We start from the raw sequence: 20,881 nt of genomic DNA, 5'->3' as shown, positions 1-20,881 counted from the left end.
GGCGATGCGGCTGGTCACTATGGGGTCCTGCGCACCATGTGTGAGCTCCGTTCCTTATATGGACCCATCGACTCATTCGCATGGCAAATATTTGGGAGCAACTGATGCCTCATCTGTTAATTGGTCAGTAAAATGCACATTGGGGACTTCTTTTACACTTACCATGTCAGGCGACTCTTCCCTCTTACATCGACCAGCAACTGATTGTCTCACCAAACGGAGCGTTAGGAGAGAGTCATCAACTTACGCTGGGGGTATGTTGCTCCTGCTATACAGTTTGGAAGAGACTCCCCACATAGTCGGCAAAGATTTACCATCTCAGAGGGTTGTCTAAGAGTCACAGGTCGGTCTCCTAGTGTCAGGGTGCCAGGAATCAGACTGAGAAGAGAAGTGCAAAAATAATCACACCTTTATTAATAGCAAAAAAATAATAAAAAGTCCACAAGTCAAATAACAAGCCAGGAATCAAAACCAGAGCTGGTAGTCAGACGAGCCGAGTCAGGAGCCAAAGCGAATAGTCAAACGAGCCGGAATCAGGAACAAGGAAAACAGCAGTGTCAGGAACAAGCCAGGGATCAGGAACCAGGAAGGATGTCAGGCAGCCAGGTAATACACAGGAACTCTCACAAACAGGTCTGAGACAACGCAAAGGCAAATCATAGTGAACAGAGGCCCTTTAAATAATAAGTGATGACATCACAATTCTGAGACTGCATCCTGTCTCACATGGATGATGCACACCAGTCTGGCCATAAAAGGAAGTGCAGGAATTGAGCAGCATCCCCCACAATGCACCAAAGTCAGGAAGAGAGGTGAGTAAAATGGCTGCCAGCAGCACATGGCAAATATAACAAGGAAAAAACCCTGACAGTACCCTCCCCTCAACGACCCCTCCCCCGCGGAGGACAAAAGGCTTATTGGGGAAATGGAAGGCACGGAGGAGGGCGGAAGCATGAACATCAGAGGAGGTAACCCAAGAACGCTCCTCCGGACCGAAGCCTCTCCAGTGAACCAAATACTGTACACGGCCCATGGACATACAAGAGTCAATAATGCTGCTGACCTCATACTCCTCATGTTTGGCAACAAAGATAGGACGGGGACGAGGCAACACAGTGGTAAACAGATTACAAACCAATCGTTTCAAGAGGGAGACATGAAAAACATTGGAGATGCGCATAGCAGGAGGAAGGTCAAAAGCGTAGGCCACAGGATTAACCCGTCGGAGTATTCGAAAAGGACCAACATAACGGGGAGACAATTTATTGGAAGGCACGCAAAGGTTCAAGTTGCGGGAGGACAGCCAAACTCTCTCACCAACCTGGTAGGAAGGTGCGGGCAGATGCCTATGATCAGCCTGGAGCTTTTGGCGCTGCATAGAACGATGAAGGCAATCCTGAATCTGCACCCACATGGAACAGAGTTGCCGGAGATGCTCCTCCAAAGCCGGAATACCCTGAGACATGAATGAATCGGGCAACAAGGATGGTTGAAACCCATAATTCGCTTGAACGGGGATATCTTGGAGGAAGCATTAATAGCACTATTAAGAGCAAACTCTGCCCAAGGTAACCGTTCAGACCAATTATTGTGGTGATCTGAGACATAGCAACGGAGGAACTGTTCCAGAGCTTGATTAGACTGTTCCGCAGCCCCATTAGATTGAGGGTGATAAGCCGAGGAGAAGGAAAGCTGGATCCCCATTTGAGCACAAAAGGAACGCCAAAATCTGGAGACAAACTGGCTATCCCGGTCCGACACTATCTCCTTGGGTAACCCATGTAAACGGAAGACCTCCCGGGCAAAAATTTAAGCAATCTCCTGAGCGGCAGGCAGCTTCATCAAGGGAATGCAATGTGACATTTTAGAAAAACGGTCAACCACCATAAGGATAACAGTATTGCCATTGGAAACAGGGAGCTCGACAATGAAGTCCATGGAAAGATGTGTCCAAGGACGCTTACCATTAGCAATAGGTTGAAGAAAACCCACAGGAAGACGTTGAGGAGTCTTATTCTGTGCACAAACTGAGCAGGAGGCAACAAACGCAGCAACTTCAGAACGAATACCTGGCCACCAGAATTGTCGAGTGACAGACCAAATCGTTTGGTTCTTGCCTGGGTGACCTGCGGCTTTAGGATAGTGGTAAGTGTGCAAAAGTTTAGTTCGAAGATTCTCAGGAACAAAACACTTACCACTAGGTTTCTCAGGAGGTGCATTGGTTTGTGCAGCCAGGATCTCCTCCCCCAAGGGAGAAGTCAAATTAGTACATATGGTAGCCAAAATATGGTCAGGAGGTAAACCGAGACAAAAATAGCGCCCATCTGGCCTGTCGGGGCGACAAACGTTTTGCTTCGGATAGATAAGTTAAATTCTTGTGGTCAGTAAGAATGAGCACTGGCACGCTAGTACCCTCGAGAAGATGCCTCCATTCCTTAAGTGCCAAAATTATGGCCAGTAATTCCCTGTCGCCAATTTCATAATTGCACTCCGCTTGAGACAATTTCTTAGAGAAGAAACCACACGGATGCAAGGAACCGTCAGGCGTTGGACGTTGAGACAAGAGGGCACCTACTCCAGTCTCAAACGCATCGACCTCAAGAACGAAAGGCAGGACAGGGTTAGGATGAGCCAGAACTGGAGCGGCAGCAAAGGCAGTCTTAAGACTATCAAAGGCCTTAATGGCAGTAGGTGACCAATGGAGTGGATCATTCTCTTTACGGGTCATGTCTGTGATAGGTTTGACCAAGGAAAACAAGTTTTTAATAAACTTTCTATAGTAATTGGCGAACCCCAAAAAACTTTGAATAGACCGAAGACCAACTGGGCGAGGCCACTGCAGAACTGCAGATAATTTGTCAGGATCCATGGAGAACCCTGCAACGGAGATAACATAACCTAGGAAGGTTACTTGAGTTTACAAAACAAACCGTTCTCTCGTAGTCTCTGAAGAACCCTTGTAACATCAGAATGATGAGCCTCAAGTGTGGGTAAGTGTATGAGGATGTCGTCTAAGTATACCACAACACACTGTTGCAACATATCTTGTAGGACATAATTAATAAATTCCTGAAAAACAGCAGGAGCATTACATAGGCCAAAGGGCATTACAAGATACTCATAATGCCCCCTCCTGGTGTTAAATGCTGTTTTCCATTCGTGGCCCTCCTTAATCCTAAAGAGATTGTACGCTCCTCTCAAATCAAGTATAGTAAAGACCGTAGCTCCCTTGAGGTGGTCAAAGAGTTCCGTAATAAGCGAAATATGGTAAGCATTCTTAATGGTAAGACGATTAAGACCCCTATAATCGATACATGGTCTTAACTCACCGCCCTTTTTCTTCTCAAGGAAGAAGCCAGCCCCTGCAGGAGAGCAGGATTTGCGGATGATCCCCCGCGACTGAGCATCGGCAACATACTCCTCCATAGCACAATTCTCTGCAACAGACAGAGGGTACACCCGGCCCCGAGGAGGAATCGCTCTGGTTTGCAGGTCTATGGCCCAATCGTAAGACCGATGAGGAGGCAACGTACCGGCACGAACCTTGTCAATCACGTCTAGGAATTGAGAAACCGAAGAAGTGCTCAAGACATTAACTGGTTTCCGAAGACAAGTGGAAATAAATTGCGGGGACCACGACAAAATTTCGGACCTGCGCCAGCCGAGACTGGGATTGTGCTTTTGGAGCCAGGGATAACCCAGAACAACCGGAAAATGCGGAGAGTTTATCACCTGGAACTGGAGGGTTTCAAAATGGAGAGCCCCAACAGCCATGGACAACAGAGCAGTTTCATGAGTAACGAGTGCGGGCTGAAGGGGCCTGCCATCAATGGCCTCAATAGCAAGCGGAACAGACCGAGGCAAAACAGGAATGGAGTGCTTTGATACAAAAGCACAGTCAATGAAATAGCCCGCAGCACCGGAGTCAACAGGAGCCTGGGTGACTATGGAGGAGTCCACCCAGGAAAGGACAACCGTGACCAAAGGTTTCTCCTTAAGCAGTTCCGGGGACAAGGATAAACCACCCAAGGTCTGCCCCCGACAGGACCTTAGGTGTGAGCGTTTCCCGGCCGTGTAGGACAAGACTTCAAAAGGTGGCCCTGTAACCCACAATAGAGGCAGAGCCCCTTCCTCCTCCTAAAGGCCCTCTCCGCCGTGGAGAGACGCTTGAATCCCAGCTGCTTCGGCTCAGCAGTACCTGGTGACTCGGGACCAGGAGGCATGGAAGGAGAGGGAGGCATGGGTGGGAACGAACACGTAGGAGACAGCGGAACAGGAGGCTTCCGCAAGCGCTCCTTGAAAGAGGGCCTCTCTCTGAGTCTGATGTCAATTAGGATCAAAAAAGACACCAATGCCTCGAGATCCTCTGGTAAATCTCTGGCAGCAACTTTGTCTTTAATCGCATCAGAGAGCCCATGAAAGAAGGCGGCAACAAGGGCTTCATTGTTCCAACCTACCTCTGCGGCAAGCGTACGGAACTCAATAGCATACTGAGCAACAGATCTTGTACCTTGCTGAATGGACATGAGTCGTTTAGCAGCAGAGGAGGAGCGAGCCCGAACTTTATATACCCTTTCGAAAGGAGGTCACAAATTCAGGGTAATTTGAAATCACAGGTTTATTAGTCTCCCACAAGGGATTAGCCCAGGCAAGAGCTGTGTCAGAGAGTAACGAGATGAGAAATCCCACCTTAGCTCTGTCAGAGGGAAACACCTGAGGTAACATCTCAAAGTAAATGCCCACCTGGTTCAAAAACCCTCTGAACTGAATAGGATCGCCTCCATATCGCTGAGGTAGAGGTGCAGAACCGGACATGCTCCTGGTAGGCATAGGTGCAGCAGCGGAAACACGAGCAGCCATAACTTGCGGGACACTTTGGTCCAAATGTGCAGTGCGAGTCAGCAGGGTTTGCAGGGCTAGTGCAAATTGATCCAAGCGGTGATCCTGTACATCCATCCTGGAAATGATGGCAGGTAAAGGTGGATTATTAGCACCATCAGAATTCATGGCCTTTGCCTAATGTCAGGGTGCCAGGAATCAGACTGAGACGAGAAGTGCAAAAATAATCACACCTTTATTAATAGCAAAAAATAATAAAAAGTCCACAAGTCAAATATCAAGCTAGGAATCAAAACCAGAGCTAGTAGGCAGACGAGCCAAGTCAGGAGCCAAGGCGAATAGTCAGACAAGCCGGAATCAGGAACAAGGAAAACAGCAGAGTCAGGAACAAGCCAGGGATCAGGAAGCACGTCAGGCAGTCAGGTAATACACAGGAACTCTCACAAACAGGTCTTAGACAACGCAAAGGCAAAGCTTAGTGAACAGAAGCCCTTTAAATAATAAGTGATGACATCACAATTCTGAGACTGCATCCTGTCTCACATGGATGATGCACACCAGTCTGGCCATAAAAGGAAGTGCATAAAAAGGATTGATTAGCATCCCCACAATGTACCATAGTCAGGAAAAGAGGTGAGTAAAATGGCTGCCAGCATCACATGGCAAACACAACATGGAAAAAACCCTGACACCTAGCTCCCCAAGAGTGGACTACTTACCTGGAAACCTTTTTTATCTTAAGTCTGGTGTTGGCTAGTAACCACGCTATCCGGATAGTTAGCAGACCCACGGCAGGCATTTTTTCTTTTTTTTATAAAGCTCATGTACTGCTTTATCAAGACGCTTCCCTGATACATACCCAGACTTATGTTCCATAGATTTCAAACGTCTTACTACAGCCTACACATTGTAATTTCTGTGTATATTATTATTTAATCCCAAAAGTCATCTCTATATGTAAAGTACATTTTTTTTATCTATATTGAGAGTGCTAAATATGATATCCTACATTATCTTTAGAAAACAGAAATTCAGGGGGATCAGCATATTTATGTGGGTATAAGAGTAGTTTTACATATACTTAATGTTCTTTTAATCATACAAGTCCTTGATATTTGGCTTTTGTTCTACTTCTCATTCTGTTATCTGGGTGTTCTATTTGACTTACTAATGTTCTAAAGTGTTTAATTTTATCACAACATCACTTAGTCTTGACTAGCTCTGGTGTTCTTAATTAGTTATATATCTTACAACTGTTTTATTCTATCATGGGTTCTGAGTTGAGTTATACAATAACCCACAAGTGGTTGTCTTATCATATTCCCTGCCTTCCTAGAATTTGTTCTCATTGTTAATAATGAGCTTAAGATGGATTTACTGTATAATTAGAGGAAGGTATAATAAGTAATTTATGGTTCTATTAGTTTTGAACAAATACACTTAACCAAAACATGAACATTAAACCCGTTAAGGATTCATTAAGAGGTACTACATGACTAAAACATAAAATTATCACACTAAAAGCTAAAGTTCTTGTTACTTCATCATTGGTTACAAGAGTGATCAGATATATCATTTGAGTTCCTCCCTTGCCCTATATCCTCATTTGGGTCCATAAGTGGCCTCACGCAGCTTGGGAGGTAATTTAACCCCATATAAATGAGATTTCAATGTATTATGTTCATTTACATAGCAATTGTCAGAGACTTGACATGGTTATTTAACTAATATTTAAAGGCTCGGGAAACTTTTATTTGAAAATGTTACTACATACTAATTTATAGACATAGGTTGTCACACAAAAAGGTATATCTATTGGGTTACTCGCCTAACGCTATATTCTCTAATCCCTTTAAAGAGAGGGGTGGTAGTCATACATGTTCCAAGAAAATGTCTGCGTTTAACACCATTGTCTATGTAAGCTTACAGACATGTTATATATCTACTTTTTCATGTCAGTCTGCATATGCTATGTATTGTCCATGTTGTTGTAAATGAACATAGTTATATTCTGTATCTGCCAAAAATCTTAATAAAAAAATTAAAGATTAAAAAAAAACAAGAAGTGTTGATAACTTTGGATATTGAGGAGTCTGGTCCTCTTGACATTAAATCCAGTAAACTTTTAAATTCTGTCTATAAACCTCCTGTGATTACTCCTGAGGTCTTTCCTGTTCCTGATGCTATTTCTGATGTGATTGCTAAGGAATGGTCTAAGCCTGGTGGTACTTTTGTTCCTTCTTCAATGTTTAAAAAGTTGGATCCTTTGCCAGTGGCTAAGTTAGAGTTTTTGGAAAAAGTCCCTAAGGTTGATGGGGCTATTTCTACTCTTGCTAAATGTACTACTATTGCTATGGAAGATAGTACCTCTTTTAAGGATCCTTTAGATAGGAAACAAATTAATCTTATCTATCTTTTCATTCTGGCTAGATTTTCAGACCTGCCATTTCTATGGCTGATGTTGCGGCTGCATCAAGTTTTTGGTTGGATAGCATAGCACAACTGGAAAAAGATTCTGATTTGCGTTGTTTGTTTGCTTCAACATGCTAATCGTTTTATCTGTGATGCTATTTTTGATATCATCAAGATTGATGTTAAATCTATTTCTTTGGCTATTTTAGCTAGAAGAGCTTTATGGCTCAAATCATGGAATGCTGACATGGTATCTAAATCTAGGTTACTAACTATCATTCCAAGGTAATTTGTTTGGTTCCCAGTTGGATTCTTTTATTTCCACTATTACTGGGGGGAAGGGAGTTTTTTTGCCCCAAGATAAAAAGTCTAAGGGTAAATCTAAAGCTTCTAATCGGTTTCATTCCTTTTGTCAGAATAGAGAACAGAAAACCACTCCTTTCCCTAAGGACTATGGCTCCAATTGGAAGCCATCTTCGAGTTGGGATAAATCCAAGCCATATAAGAAACCAAAGCCAGCCCCCAAAACTGCATGAAGGTGCGGCCCTCAATCCAGTTCTACTGCTGGGGGGCAGATTGAAATAATTTCAAGATGTTTGGGCAGGTTTCGTTCAGAATCATTGGATTCAGAATATTGTTTCTCAAAGATATCAAACAGGTTTCAGAATAACACCTCCTGTGAAAAGGTTTTTTCTCTTGTAAGGTGTATCCAGTCCACGGGTTCATCCATTACTTGTGGGATATTCTCCTTCCCAACAGGAAGTTGCAAGAGGACACCCACAGCAGAGCTGTCTATATAGCTCCTCCCCTTACTGCCACCCCTTGTCATTCTCTTGCAACTGTCGATAAGATAGGAAGTATAAGAGATATGTGGTGACTTAGTGTAGTTTTTACCTTCAATCAAGAGTTTGTTATTTTTAAACGGTACCGGCGTCGTACTATTTTACTCCCAGGCAGAAATTAGAAGAAGAATCTGCCTGGAGGTTGATGATCTTAGCGGTTTGTAACTAAGGTCCATTGCTGTTTTCACGCATAAATGAAGAGTATGGGAAAGACTTCAGTTGGGGGAACGGTCTGCAGATTACCTGCTTTGAGGTATGTTCAGTATATTTATTTCTAGAGAGATGATAAGATCTAGAAAATGCTGACAGAGCCTTGTATAATTGAGGTAAGCCTGATGCAGTGATTTAACAACGACTGGGATCATGCTTACAAAAAAGGGTAATATTCATGTTAATACTCATATTTCTTAGTGACAAAATGTTTACATGTTATATAGAAAGAATTGTTTTTTTCTCTGAGGGTGATAAATCGTTTTTTGGGGCCTAGTTTCCCCATGGCTAGTCAGATACTCCTAGGAGTATTTTCTTAAGGCCCTCTGACATTGAGTGCATGGTGGGAGGGGCCTATTTTCGCGCTCTAGATGCGCAGTTCATATTCAGACTGAGACATCCAGCTTCCCTAAAGGAGTCCTCTGGCATCTGAGGACCACTATAGAGGGCTTATTTCTTCCCTAAATCGTATTTGAGGGCAGGTAGGAGCCACAGCAGAGCTGTGGCAAGGTGTTTAACTGTTTATTAACGTTTTTTTAAAGTTTTTCAAATCTGGTTTGGGGCCTAAAGGGTTAATCATCCATTTGCAAGTGGGTGCAATGCTGCTTTAGTCCCTTATACACAATGTAAAAATTTTGAAGACTTTGCTACTTTTTATCACTGTTTTGCAGTTTATGTGATAGTTTTTTTCTCTTAAAGGCACAGTAACGTTTTTGTTTAATTGCTGTTTCACATTTATTAAAGTGTTTTCCAAGCTTGCTGGTCTCATTGCTAGTCTGTTAAACATGTCTGACATAGAGGAAACTCCTTGTTCAATATGTTTAGAAGCCATTGTGGAACCCCCTCTTAGAATGTGTACCAAATGTACTGAAATTTCTATAAATTATAAAGACCATATTATGGCATTTAAAGATTTATCACCAGAGGTTTCTCAGACTGACAAAAGGGAGGTTATGCCATCTAGCTCTCCCCACGTGTCAGGACCTATAACTCCCGCTCAAGTGACGCCAAGTACATCTAGTGCATCCAATGCGTTTACCTTACAATATATGGCGGCAGTTATGACTAATACCCTCACAGAGCTATTGTCCAAACTGCCAGGGTTACAAGGAAAGCGAGACAGCTCTGGGGCTAGAACAAATACAGAGCTTTCTGACGCTTTAGTAGCTATGTTCGATATACCCTCACAATGCTCCGAAGCCGTGGCAAGGGAGTTGCTATCTGAGGGTGAGATTTCAGATTCAGGGAAGACGTTACTTCAGTCCGATTCTGAAATGACAGCCTTTAAATTTAAGCTTGAACACCTCCGCTTATTGCTCAGGGAGGTTTTAGCGACTCTGGATGACTGTGACCCCATTGTAGTTCCAGAGAAATTGTTTAAAATGCACAAATACTTTGCAGTGCCTGTTTACACTGATGTTTTTCCAGTCCCTAAGAGGTTTTCGGAAATTATTACTAAGGAATGGGCTAGACCAGGTGTTCCGTTCTCTCCCCCTCCTGCTTTTAAAAAGATGTTTCCCATAGATGTCGCTATACAGGACTCGTGGCAGACAGTCCCTAAGGTGGAGGGTGCTGTTTCTACCCTAGCTAAGCGTACAACTATCCCCGTCGAGGACAGTTGTGCTTTCTTAGATCCTATGGATAAAAAATTGGAGGGTCTCCTTAAGAAATTTTTATCCATCAAGGTTTTATTCTCCAGCCTCTTACATGCATTGCCCCAGTTACTGCTGCAGCGGCTTTTTGGTTAGAGTCTCTTTAGGAGGCTCTACAGGTGGAGTCCCCGTTAGATGATATTTTAGACAGGATTAAAGCTCTCAAGTTAGCTAATTCCTTTATTTCTGACGCCGTTTTTCATCTAACCAAACTAACGGCTACGAATTCAGGTTTTGCCATTCTGGCGCGCTGGGCGCTATGGCTTAAGTCCTGGTCAGCAGACGTTACTTCAAAGTCTAAGCTTCTTAACATCCCCTTCAAAGGACAGACCCTATTCGGGCCGGGCCTGAAGGAGATCATTTCTGATATTACTGGAGGAAAAGGTCACGCCCTTCCTCAGGATAGTTCCAATAAATTAAGGACCAAACAGAATAATTTTTGTTCATTTCGAAACTTCAAGAGTGGCGCAGCTTCAGCTTCCTCTAATGCAAAACAAGAGGGAAATTTCGCCCAGTCCAAACCAGTCTGGAGACCGAACAAGGGGAAGCAGGCCAAAAAACCTGCTGCCGCCTCTTAGACAGCATGAAGGAGTAGCCCCTGATCTGGGACCGGATCTAGTAGGGGGCAGACTTTCTCTCTTCGCCCAGGCTTGGGCAAGAGACGTCCAGGATCCCTGGGCATTAGAGATTGTTTCCCAGGGATATCTTCTGGACTTCAAAGCTTCATCTCCAAAGGGGAGATTTCATCTCTCACAATTATCTGTAAACCAGAGAAAGAGAGAGGCATTCTTACGTTGTGTTCAAGACCTACTGGTTATGGGAGTGATCCACCCAGTTCCAAGGGAGGAACAGGGGCAGGGCTTCTATTCAAATCTGTTTATAGTTCCCAAAAAAGAGGGAACTTTCAGACCAATCTTGGATCTCAAGATCCTAAACAAATTTCTCAGGGTCCCATCCTTCAAGATGGAGACTATCCGAACCATCCTCCCTATGATCCAGGAGGGTCAATATATGACTACCGTGGACTTAAAGGATGCTTATCTCGACATTCCGATTCACAGAGATCATCATCAGTTCCTCAGGTTCGCCTTCTTAGACAGGCATTACCAGTTTGTGGCTCTTCCCTTCGGGTTAGCCACGGCACCAAGAATCTTTACAAAGGTTCTAGGGTCCCTACTGGCGGTTCTAAGGCCACGGGGCATAGCGGTGGCTCCTTACCTAGACAACATTCTGATACAGGCGCCGACTTTTCAAATCGCCAAGTCCCATACGGACATTGTTCTGGCTTTTCTGAGGTCTCACGGGTGGAAGGTGAACGAAGAAAAGAGTTTTCTCTCCCCTCTCACAAGAGTTTCCTTCCTAGGAACACTGATAGATTCAGTAGAAATGAAAATTTTTCTGACAGAGGTCAGGTTATCAAAGCTTCTAACTTCCTGCCGTGCTCTTCATTTCACTTCTCGGCCGTGGCTCAGTGTATGGAAGTAATCGGGCTAATGGTAGCGGCAATGGACATAGTTCCGTTTGCCCGCCTACATCTCAGACCACTGCAACTTTGCATGCTCAATCAGTGGAATGGGACTACACAGATTTGTCTGATTAACTATATGTATAACACATTAAGGTCTAATACTTTATTATATATCCTCATAAAATGTAAACGCTGTTGATTATATGAGAGTTAAATATATTTATGTATACCTATATGTAACATATTCACTGACATATATGTGGAGTTAATAGATTAGATAAAGAGAGATTGTATCTTAGATATTGTGAGCAGTTCACCATAGATAGCAGTTTTCCACATTGCTAGATAGGGTTAAGTATTCAGCTGATTTGGGTTAACATGTAATTTGACACCTATTTAAGCTTCTGTAAAACATACATTAGACATGGTCTATGATTACGGCAAGAGCTAGCCGAAACGCGTTAGACCTTTCTATGCTTTTACAACAACATTTTTTCATGTTTTAACCCTATTCTAATAAAATTCTGTTTTTATTTATCTACAACTGGGACTTTGCCACATTTTTTCTTGATACTTTTTCGGGGAGTAGAGGAACTCTCTTCATTTAAGTCCCAGACCACATCGGCACATAGAGGAGCATTGGCCTATTCAGAGGCATTGATTGGATACAGACCGGTGAGAATGTGGAGGAATTGCTGACGTCACGTCCGATCGGTAAGTCCCGCACACGCTTGCAGCTGAACCGACGTTGGAGAGAGAGTGATGGTAGCGCTCTATAGCGTGGCTACCCTTTCGTCTACACAGAGGTGAGCCTAGCCGAGAGAAGTAGAAGACTTCCGCCTTCACGGAAAGGTAAAGAAGGGCTAAGGTAAATGCGGGTGTGCGGGTGAAGTATTTGACGAGACCGCCGTGTCAAGTGTTTGTCATATATTGCTAAACTGCACTAATCTCACCTGTGCTCTATTATATGTATCCTGGTATACACCGTTCCGACGCTTAAAAAGTATTTCATCCACTTGGTAGCGTTATACAAACTCTGCTATAATTTTTGAATTTTTCCTCATTTAACGCTCAATGTGGACATTACTTTAAGGCCACATATCAGTAATTGAATTGTGTGTGTGCATTTTTTCTGATAAAATATATGCTCAGCCGATTGTAGATAAAGTTAAAGATAAAAGAAAGTTACATTATCTACGTATATATACTTTCTACCTAACAACTTTTATACAAAACCCATACTGGCTTTAAAATGGAGTTAGCTGCTGATAAACAATATTATTCTTTATGCACTGATGATGACTGGGATTTGGATGATATAGAATTGGAAGATCTATCTAAAGTTTGCATTAAAAATGCTGGACTGGGTGATTTGTTTTCTATGCTTGAGGATTATAAATTAAAAGAGCTTAGACTCCGCATGGACAATTGGACATTCACTAAATACATTGCTAAAGGAATGATACCCCGTGGGTTAAGATTACAAAAGTTCCCCACATTTGAGACAGATGACCAAGACTTCATATCAGAGTGGAATGACATTCTAACGGAGTGCTCCATTAGACTGATGGGACTCTTAATCAAACATAAGACTGCTTTAATATCTAAATATAAAGAAGAAATTTGTGTATTACAAAAGGAACTTAGTAAATTCAGACATGATGATAAATATGTAAAGTTTGATACCATACTACAAGAGACAATTGAAGCTACCAAACGAAATATAATGAACACCAAATATATAAAATATCAAAGAGATAGTAAGGATTATGCTAACAAAACAGTATATGTGTGGCGAAGGAAGTTTAGAAGGGCTATACAGACTAACTTAAAAAACTCCATACAGACACAAGACAAAAGTATTAGTCACATAAAGGAAGATATAACTAGTGAGGGCACACTAACACACAAGAAAAATAGACGTTGGAGGAAAAAAGTAAGATTTAATACAGACAACTGCAATTTCACCGATGAAGAGGGTTCTGCCTCAGGGACAGACTTTTCAAATTCAGAGGGTAGTTCAGCATCCGATTGGGATAGTACACCAATTGAGTTAAGCACCAATCTAGAAGTAACAACAGATATTAATACTCATTTAAATGAAAATATCCAAGCAGGGGGCACAACATTGTGTACCAATGAACAAGGAGCAAAACCAAAAGATAAAAGATCCACAGAGGTTTTTCGGGAGGACTCAGGCATACCCAAAGGAGGGGGAACACTGACAACACAAATAAAACAAGATTTAGTGGAGAAGAAAAAACAGGAAAGGTACCCCACAAGAGAAAACAAAAGCAATCGGAAATATGTCTAAATACAGTAATTAATATATCTAGTTATAGTCTGAGTGAGACTGAATGTAAAGTCCTTAGTTATGGACTTAATTTTTGTCCATCTAGGGATTTTATTCTCTTTCAGACTATTTTGGATACTAATAAATTTGTTAGATCGCTTACACTAAAGAAACATTTTCTTAAAGAAAATAAAGAAAACAATGTTACAGAACTAAAGACTATGACTGAGAATGACACTGCAATAAGTGACAGGACAAATGATTTAACTTTTCAGGACCTTTGCACACGCAATGATCTAGAACAGTTAATATCTGAAGGGAATCTAACCTCAATAGAGGAGGAAAGTAAGGATAAACATGTGGGTTTTAAATGTAAATCCAACTTTTATCCTTTACAGTCCAGAGGTAAACCTCTTGAATTATTCCAGAAAAGAGTTGTGGAGGACCTGACTACTTTACATCAGCAAAAAACAGGGAAAGCGAATAAAATAAACAACTTAACAAAAAAAGAAAGAGAAGCATTGGTAGCCCTAGAGAAAAATGAAAGTATTGTGATAAAACGGGCTGACAAAGGCAGCAGTATAGTAGTTTGTGATAAAACCTGGTATATAGCTGAAGCTCACAGACAGTTGGATGACACCAATGTCTATGAGAAAGTTAGTCATAATCCTCGTATAGATTTCCAGAGACGTCTGTTTAAGATTTTGAGTGAAGGTAGAAGAAATGGTTTTATAGATCAATCCACATTTGAATATTTATATGTTGAACATCCTAGGACTGCTGCGTTTTATCATCTACCAAAAACTCATAAAGGGCTTGAAAATATCAAAGGGAGACCAATCGTATCGGGCAATGGCTCCCTGCTTGAACATTTGTCCGAATGGGTCGATGATATACTGCAGCCATACGTCCTTAAATTAAATAGTTATGTAAAAGACACTACCCATATACTCAACATTTTTAAGAACTATACTTGGAAGGAAAATTATAGTTGGCTTACAGTAGATGCCATATCGTTATATTCCTCAATACCACACTCTATAGGCTTACTAGCCATAGAGTTCTATCTAGACAAAGATGGTAATTTAAATGTAGATTTTAAAAACTATGTACTTAAAATTATTAGGTTTCTGCTTGAACATAATAGCTTTACTTTTGGAAATGACCATTTCATACAAAAACAAGGGACGGCGATGGGGGCGAAATTTGCGCCCTCATACGTAAATCTCGTGATGGGTTGGTTCGAAGAAATCTATATTTATGGAGATACAAATCCCTTCCGCAAACATATAATTCAATATAATAGGTTCATTGATGACCTTATAATAGTTTGGGAGGCAGATGAAATAACAGCTGATAAATTCATTCAACATCTAAATAATAATAAAATGGGACTAAGCTTCACTAAAGAATGGAACAAAACAGAGATAAATTTCTTAGACATTACACTATATGGGAATTCTAAATCCAACTCTATCAATACAGCACTCTACCGTAAACCCATAGCAGGTAATGCACTGCTCTATGCTACCAGCGGACATCCAAAACATGTCTTTAAAGGCATTATTAAAGGACAGATGATGAGAGTGAAACGTAATTGTTCACTTAACAATGATTACATTAAAGAAAGTGAAGAGCTGGCTCATAGACTAATAGCTAGAGGTTACTCTAAAAATGAGGTTATAAAGATTATAAAAGAAGTTGACCGATATAACAGAGAGGATTTATTATCCCCTAAAAGGAAGGACAAAATAGATAACAGACCTGCATTCATCACCAAGTATTCGAATCAATACAATGATATATGTAATATCGTAAAGAAATATCTCCCAATTTTATACGGGGATGAAATACTAAAAGAAGTAATTGGTGACGGATGTAAATTTGTCTACAAGAAAAATGATACACTTGCCAATTCACTCTCACCTTGTGTTCTAAAAAATACACAGACACAAACTAATGAAAGTTCATGGCTAAGACATAATGGCAGCTATAGATGTGGTAGCGCCCGCTGTAAAGCATGCGACTACCATAATGTTACCAGTACATTTAGTTCCTATACAACAGGAGAAACCTTTCAGATACATGGCTGTCACAATTGTAGTTCAAATTATGTGATATATTTGGCAGAATGTAACTCATGCAAGGGTCAATACGTAGGACTCACTACACGTGATATAAGGACACGTATTAGAGAACATCTGGGAGACATCAGAAATAAAATCCCTTGTTCTGAGTTAAGTCGACATTTTATTGAGGTTCATAACCAGTCAGTCCATTCCTTTAGTTGGAATGTAATAGAAGCAATTAAAACTCCATCTAGAGGAGGAGATAGGTCGCAAACATTGGGTAGACAGGAAGTCTATTGGATCTTTAGACTAAAAACCTAAATTCCAAATGGTTTTAATTCAGAATTCGATTTGGTTAACTTTTGGGAATAGCTATCTAAACTATATGATAAAAAGCTTTATAAAGTGTGTACATTCATCTAGATCTATAAAAGTTACTTATGTAAATTTTGTTTGAATAAGAAAGTTCACTATAAGTATCCAGTTTGTATACCTACATATCTGCATATGCTATATGGTTTCCTGTGTCACTGATTACTGCCCATGCTCTGTTTAGCCTAAACCTCTAGTATACATAAAAAACTGTGTATCAATTATACATAACAAATTATGAACCTTTTAAAAGTCCATATAGGTGAATACGTATGTTAAGATTTAAACAAATCAACTTATTTCCAAGTTTCAATACCCCTAAATACTGTCAAAAGCTTTCCCTATGGAGAGATGAGAGAGCGCATATTGGAAGTTGTGTTTTTCTCTCTCCTTTTTCTTATATACATATACCTATAATGACTTAGGTTCTCTCTTCTTTAAGCCCATTTTTCGAGATTAAATTTATTAAAGTGCATTTACTTTAAAAAGAATAATAATAAATTATGATACAATACTATGTTCATCTGATTAACTATATGTATAACACATTAAGGTCTAATACTTTATTATATATCCTCATAAAATGTAAACGCTGTTGATTATATGAGAGTTAAATATATTTATGTATACCTATATGTAACATATTCACTGACATATATGTGGAGTTAATAGATTAGATAAAGAGAGATTGTATCTTAGATATTGTGAGCAGTTCACCATAGATAGCAGTTTTCCACATTGCTAGATAGGGTTAAGTATTCAGCTGAACCTCTGCATTCCATAGATATCAAGCTTTTATCTTGGAAAGTTCTGTTTTTGGTAGCTATCTCTTCGGCTCAAAGAGTTTCAGAGTTATCTGCCTTACAGTGTGATTCCCCTTATTTGATCTTCCATGCAGATAAGGTAGTTTTGCGTACCAAACCTAGGTTTCTTCCTAAGGTGGTATCTAATAAGAATATCAATCAGGAGATTGTAGTTCCCTCACTGTGTCCTAATCCTTCTTCAAAGAATGAACGTCTATTACACAATCTTGACGTGGTTCGTGCTTTAAAGTTTTATTTACAAGCTACTAAGGATTTTCGTTAAACATCTGCATTGTTTGTTGTCTACTCTGGACAGAGGAGAGGCCAAAAGGCTTCGGCATCTTCTCTTTCTTTTTGGCTGAGAAGCATAATCCGTTTAGTTTATGAGACTGCTGGCCAGCAGCCTCATGAAAAAATGATAGCTCATTCCACTAGAGCGGTAGTGGCCTCTGTTGAACAGATTTGTAATGCGGCGACTTGGTCTTCACTTCATACTTTTTCTAAATTCTACAAATTTGATACTTTTGCTTCCTCTGAGGCTATTTTTGGGAGAAAGGTCTTGCAGGCAGTGGTGCCTTCCGTTTAAGTTCCTGCCTTGTACCTCCCTTCATCCGTGTCCTAAAGCTTTGGTATTGGTATCCCACAAGTAATGGATGAACCCGTGGACTGGATACACCTTACAAGAGAAAACAAAATTTATGCTTAACTGATAAATTTCTTTCTCTTGTGGTGTATCCAGTCCACGGCCCGCCCTGTCACTTTAAGGCAGGTGTTTTTTATTTTTAAACTACAGTCACCACTGCACCCTATAGTTTCTCCTTTTTTCTTGCTTGTCTTCGGTTGAATGACTGGGGGTGGCAGTTAGGGGAGGAGCTATATAGACATCTCTGCTGTGGGTGTCCTCTTGCAACTTCCTGTTGGGAAGGAAAATATCCCACAAGTAATGGATGAACCCGTGGACTGGATACACCACAAGAGAAAGAAATTTATCAGGTAAGCATAAATTTTGTTTTCTCTCTCACGTTCCAACAAATCCTGTGAAAGCTCAGGCTTTTCTGAAATGTTTTTCAGATCTGGAGCTTTCAGGGGTAATTGTACCGGTTCCACTTCTGGAACAGTGTTTGGGTTTTTATTCAAATCTATTCATTGTCCCGAAGAAGGAAAATTTATTCAGACCAGTTCTGGATCTAAATTTTTTTAATCAATTTGTAAGGGTTCCAACTTTCAAGATGGTGACTATAAGGACTATTCTGCCTTTTGTTCAGCAAGGTCATTATGTGTCCACAATAGACTTAAAGGGACATGAAAGCCAATTTTTTTTTTCTTGCGTGATTTAGAAAGAGCATGTCATTTTAAACAACTTTCTAATTTACTTCTATTATCTAATTCGCTTCATTCTCTTGATATCACTTGCTGAAAAGCATATCTAGATATGCTCAGTAGCTGCTGATTGGTTGCTGCAGCTAGAGGCCTTGTGTGATTGGCTCACACATGTGCATTGCTATTTCTTCAACAAAGGATATCTAAAGAATTGAGCAAATTAGATAATAGAAGTAAATTTGAAAGTTGTTTAAAATTGCATGCCCTATCTGAATCATGAAAGTTTAATTTTGACTAGGCTGTCCCTTTAAAGGATGCATATCTTCACATTCCGATTCATCCAGACCACTATCGGTTTCTGAGATTCTCTTTTCTAGACACGCATTACCAATTTGTCGCTCTTGCATTTCGCCTAGCGACAGCTCCAAGAATCTTTTCCAAGGTTCTAGGTGCCCTTCTATCTGTAATCAGAGAGCAGGGTATTGCGGTGTTTCCTTATTTGGACAATATCTTGGTACTGACTCAATCTTTTCATTTAGCAGAATCTCACACAAATCAACTTGTGTTGTTTCTTCAAAGACATGCTTGGAGGATCAATTTTCCAAAGAGTTTCTTGATTCCTCAGACAAGGGTCACCTGTTTAGGTTTCCAGATAGATTCAGTGTCCATGACTCGGTCTTTAACAGACAAGAGATGAATTAAATTGGTTTCTGCCTGTCGAAACCTTTAATCTCGATCATTCCCTTCAGGGGCTATGTGCATGGAAGTTTTAGGTCTCATGACTGCAGCATCGGACGCGATCCCCTTTGCTCGTTTTCATATGAGACCTCTGCAGCTTTGCATGCTGAATCAATGGCAGTTCCTGCTTACATCTTTCCGCCTCTAGTTCTTCTTCCAAGGGTGATCTCCAAGATCATAATGGAACAGTCGCATGTGTTTCTGATAGCACCAGCATGGCCTCACAGATTTTGGTTTGCGGATCTTGTCAGGATGTCAAGTTGACAGCTTTGGCCACATCCTTTAAGACCAGACCTTCTGTCTGAAGGGTCGTTTTTCCATCAGAATCTCAAATCGCTAAATTTGAAGGTATGGAAATTGAATGCTTGATGTTTAGTCATAGAGGTTTCTCTGACTAAGTGATTAATACTATGCTACAGGCTCGTAAGTCTGTTTCAAGGAAGATTTATTCAGGCCCATTTATCAAGCTCCGTACGGAGCTTGAAGGGCCGTGTTTCTGGCGAGTCTTCAGACTCGCCAGAAACACAACTTATGAAGCAGCGGTCTAAAGACCGCTGCTCCATAACCCTGTCCGCCTGCTCTGAACAGGCGGACAGGAATCGCCGGACATCAACCCGATCGAATACGATCGGGTTGATTGACAGCTCCCTGCTGGCGGCCGATTGGCCGCGAGTCAGCAGGGGGCGGCGTTGCACCAGCAGCTCTTGTGAGCTGCTGGTGCAATGTTAAATGCGGAGAGCGTATTGCTCTCCGCATTTAGCGAGGTCTTGCGGACCTGATCCGCAGTGTCGGATCAGGTCTGCAAGCCCTTTGATAAATGGGCCTGATTATCGGGTTTGGAAAGCCTATATTTCATGGTGTTCTTCTCATAAAAATCTCTTGGCATTCTTTTAGAATTCCTATAATTTTACAGTTTCTTCAGAATGGTTTGGATAAAGGTTTGTCTGCAAGTAGTTTGAAGGGACAAATCTCTGCTCTTTGTTTTATTTCATAGAAAGATTGCTATACTTCTTGATATTCACTGTTTTGTTCAGGCTTTGGTTCTTATCAAGCCTGTTATTAAGTCAATCTCTCCTCCTTGGAGTTTTAATTTGGTTTTAAAGGCTTTACATGCTCCTTCTTTTGAGCCTATGCATTCTTTGGATATTAAACTACTTTCTTGGAAATTGTTGTTTCTTTTGGCTATCTCTTCTGCTAGAAGAGTTTCTGAATTGTCTGCTCTCTCTTGCGAGTCCTTTTCTGATTTTCCATCAGGATATAGCTGTTTTGCAGACTTCATTTAAATTTCTTCCTAAGGTTGTGAATTCTAACAACATTAGTAGGGAAATTGTTGTTCCTTCTTTGTGTCCTAATCCTAAGAATGCTCTTGAAAGATATTTAATTTCTTTAGATGTTTTAAGAGCTTTGAAATACTATATCGAAGCTACTATGGAATTCAAAAAGACTTCTAGTCTATTTGTTGTGTTTTCTGGTTCCAGGAAAGGTCAGAAAGCCTCTGCCATTTCTTTGGCATCTTGGTTAAAGCTTTGGCGGCAGAACAGTCTCCGTCTCAGAGAATTACAGCTCATTCTATTAGATCAGTCGCCACTTCTTGGGCTTTTAAGCATGAGGCTTCAGTTGAAAGCAGCAAATTGGTCTTCTTTGCATACATTTACAAAATTTTATCATTTTGATGTATTTGCTTCTTCAGAAGCAGTCTTTGGTAGAAAAGTTCTTCAGGCAGCTGTCTGATTCTTCTGCTTATGATTTAAGTTTTTTTCTTGACATTTTTAAGGAAGACTTATTTTGTTTGGATTTAATTTTCTCAGCGAAAACCATTGTTGTTTTTTTATCCATCCCTCTCTAGTGACTCTTCTGTGGTCT

The sequence above is a fragment of the Bombina bombina genome, chromosome 1 (genome assembly GCF_027579735.1).
Source record: "Bombina bombina isolate aBomBom1 chromosome 1, aBomBom1.pri, whole genome shotgun sequence".
NCBI classification, from domain to species: Eukaryota; Metazoa; Chordata; class Amphibia; order Anura; family Bombinatoridae; genus Bombina; species Bombina bombina.
Note: the sequence above shows the minus strand (reverse complement) of the source record.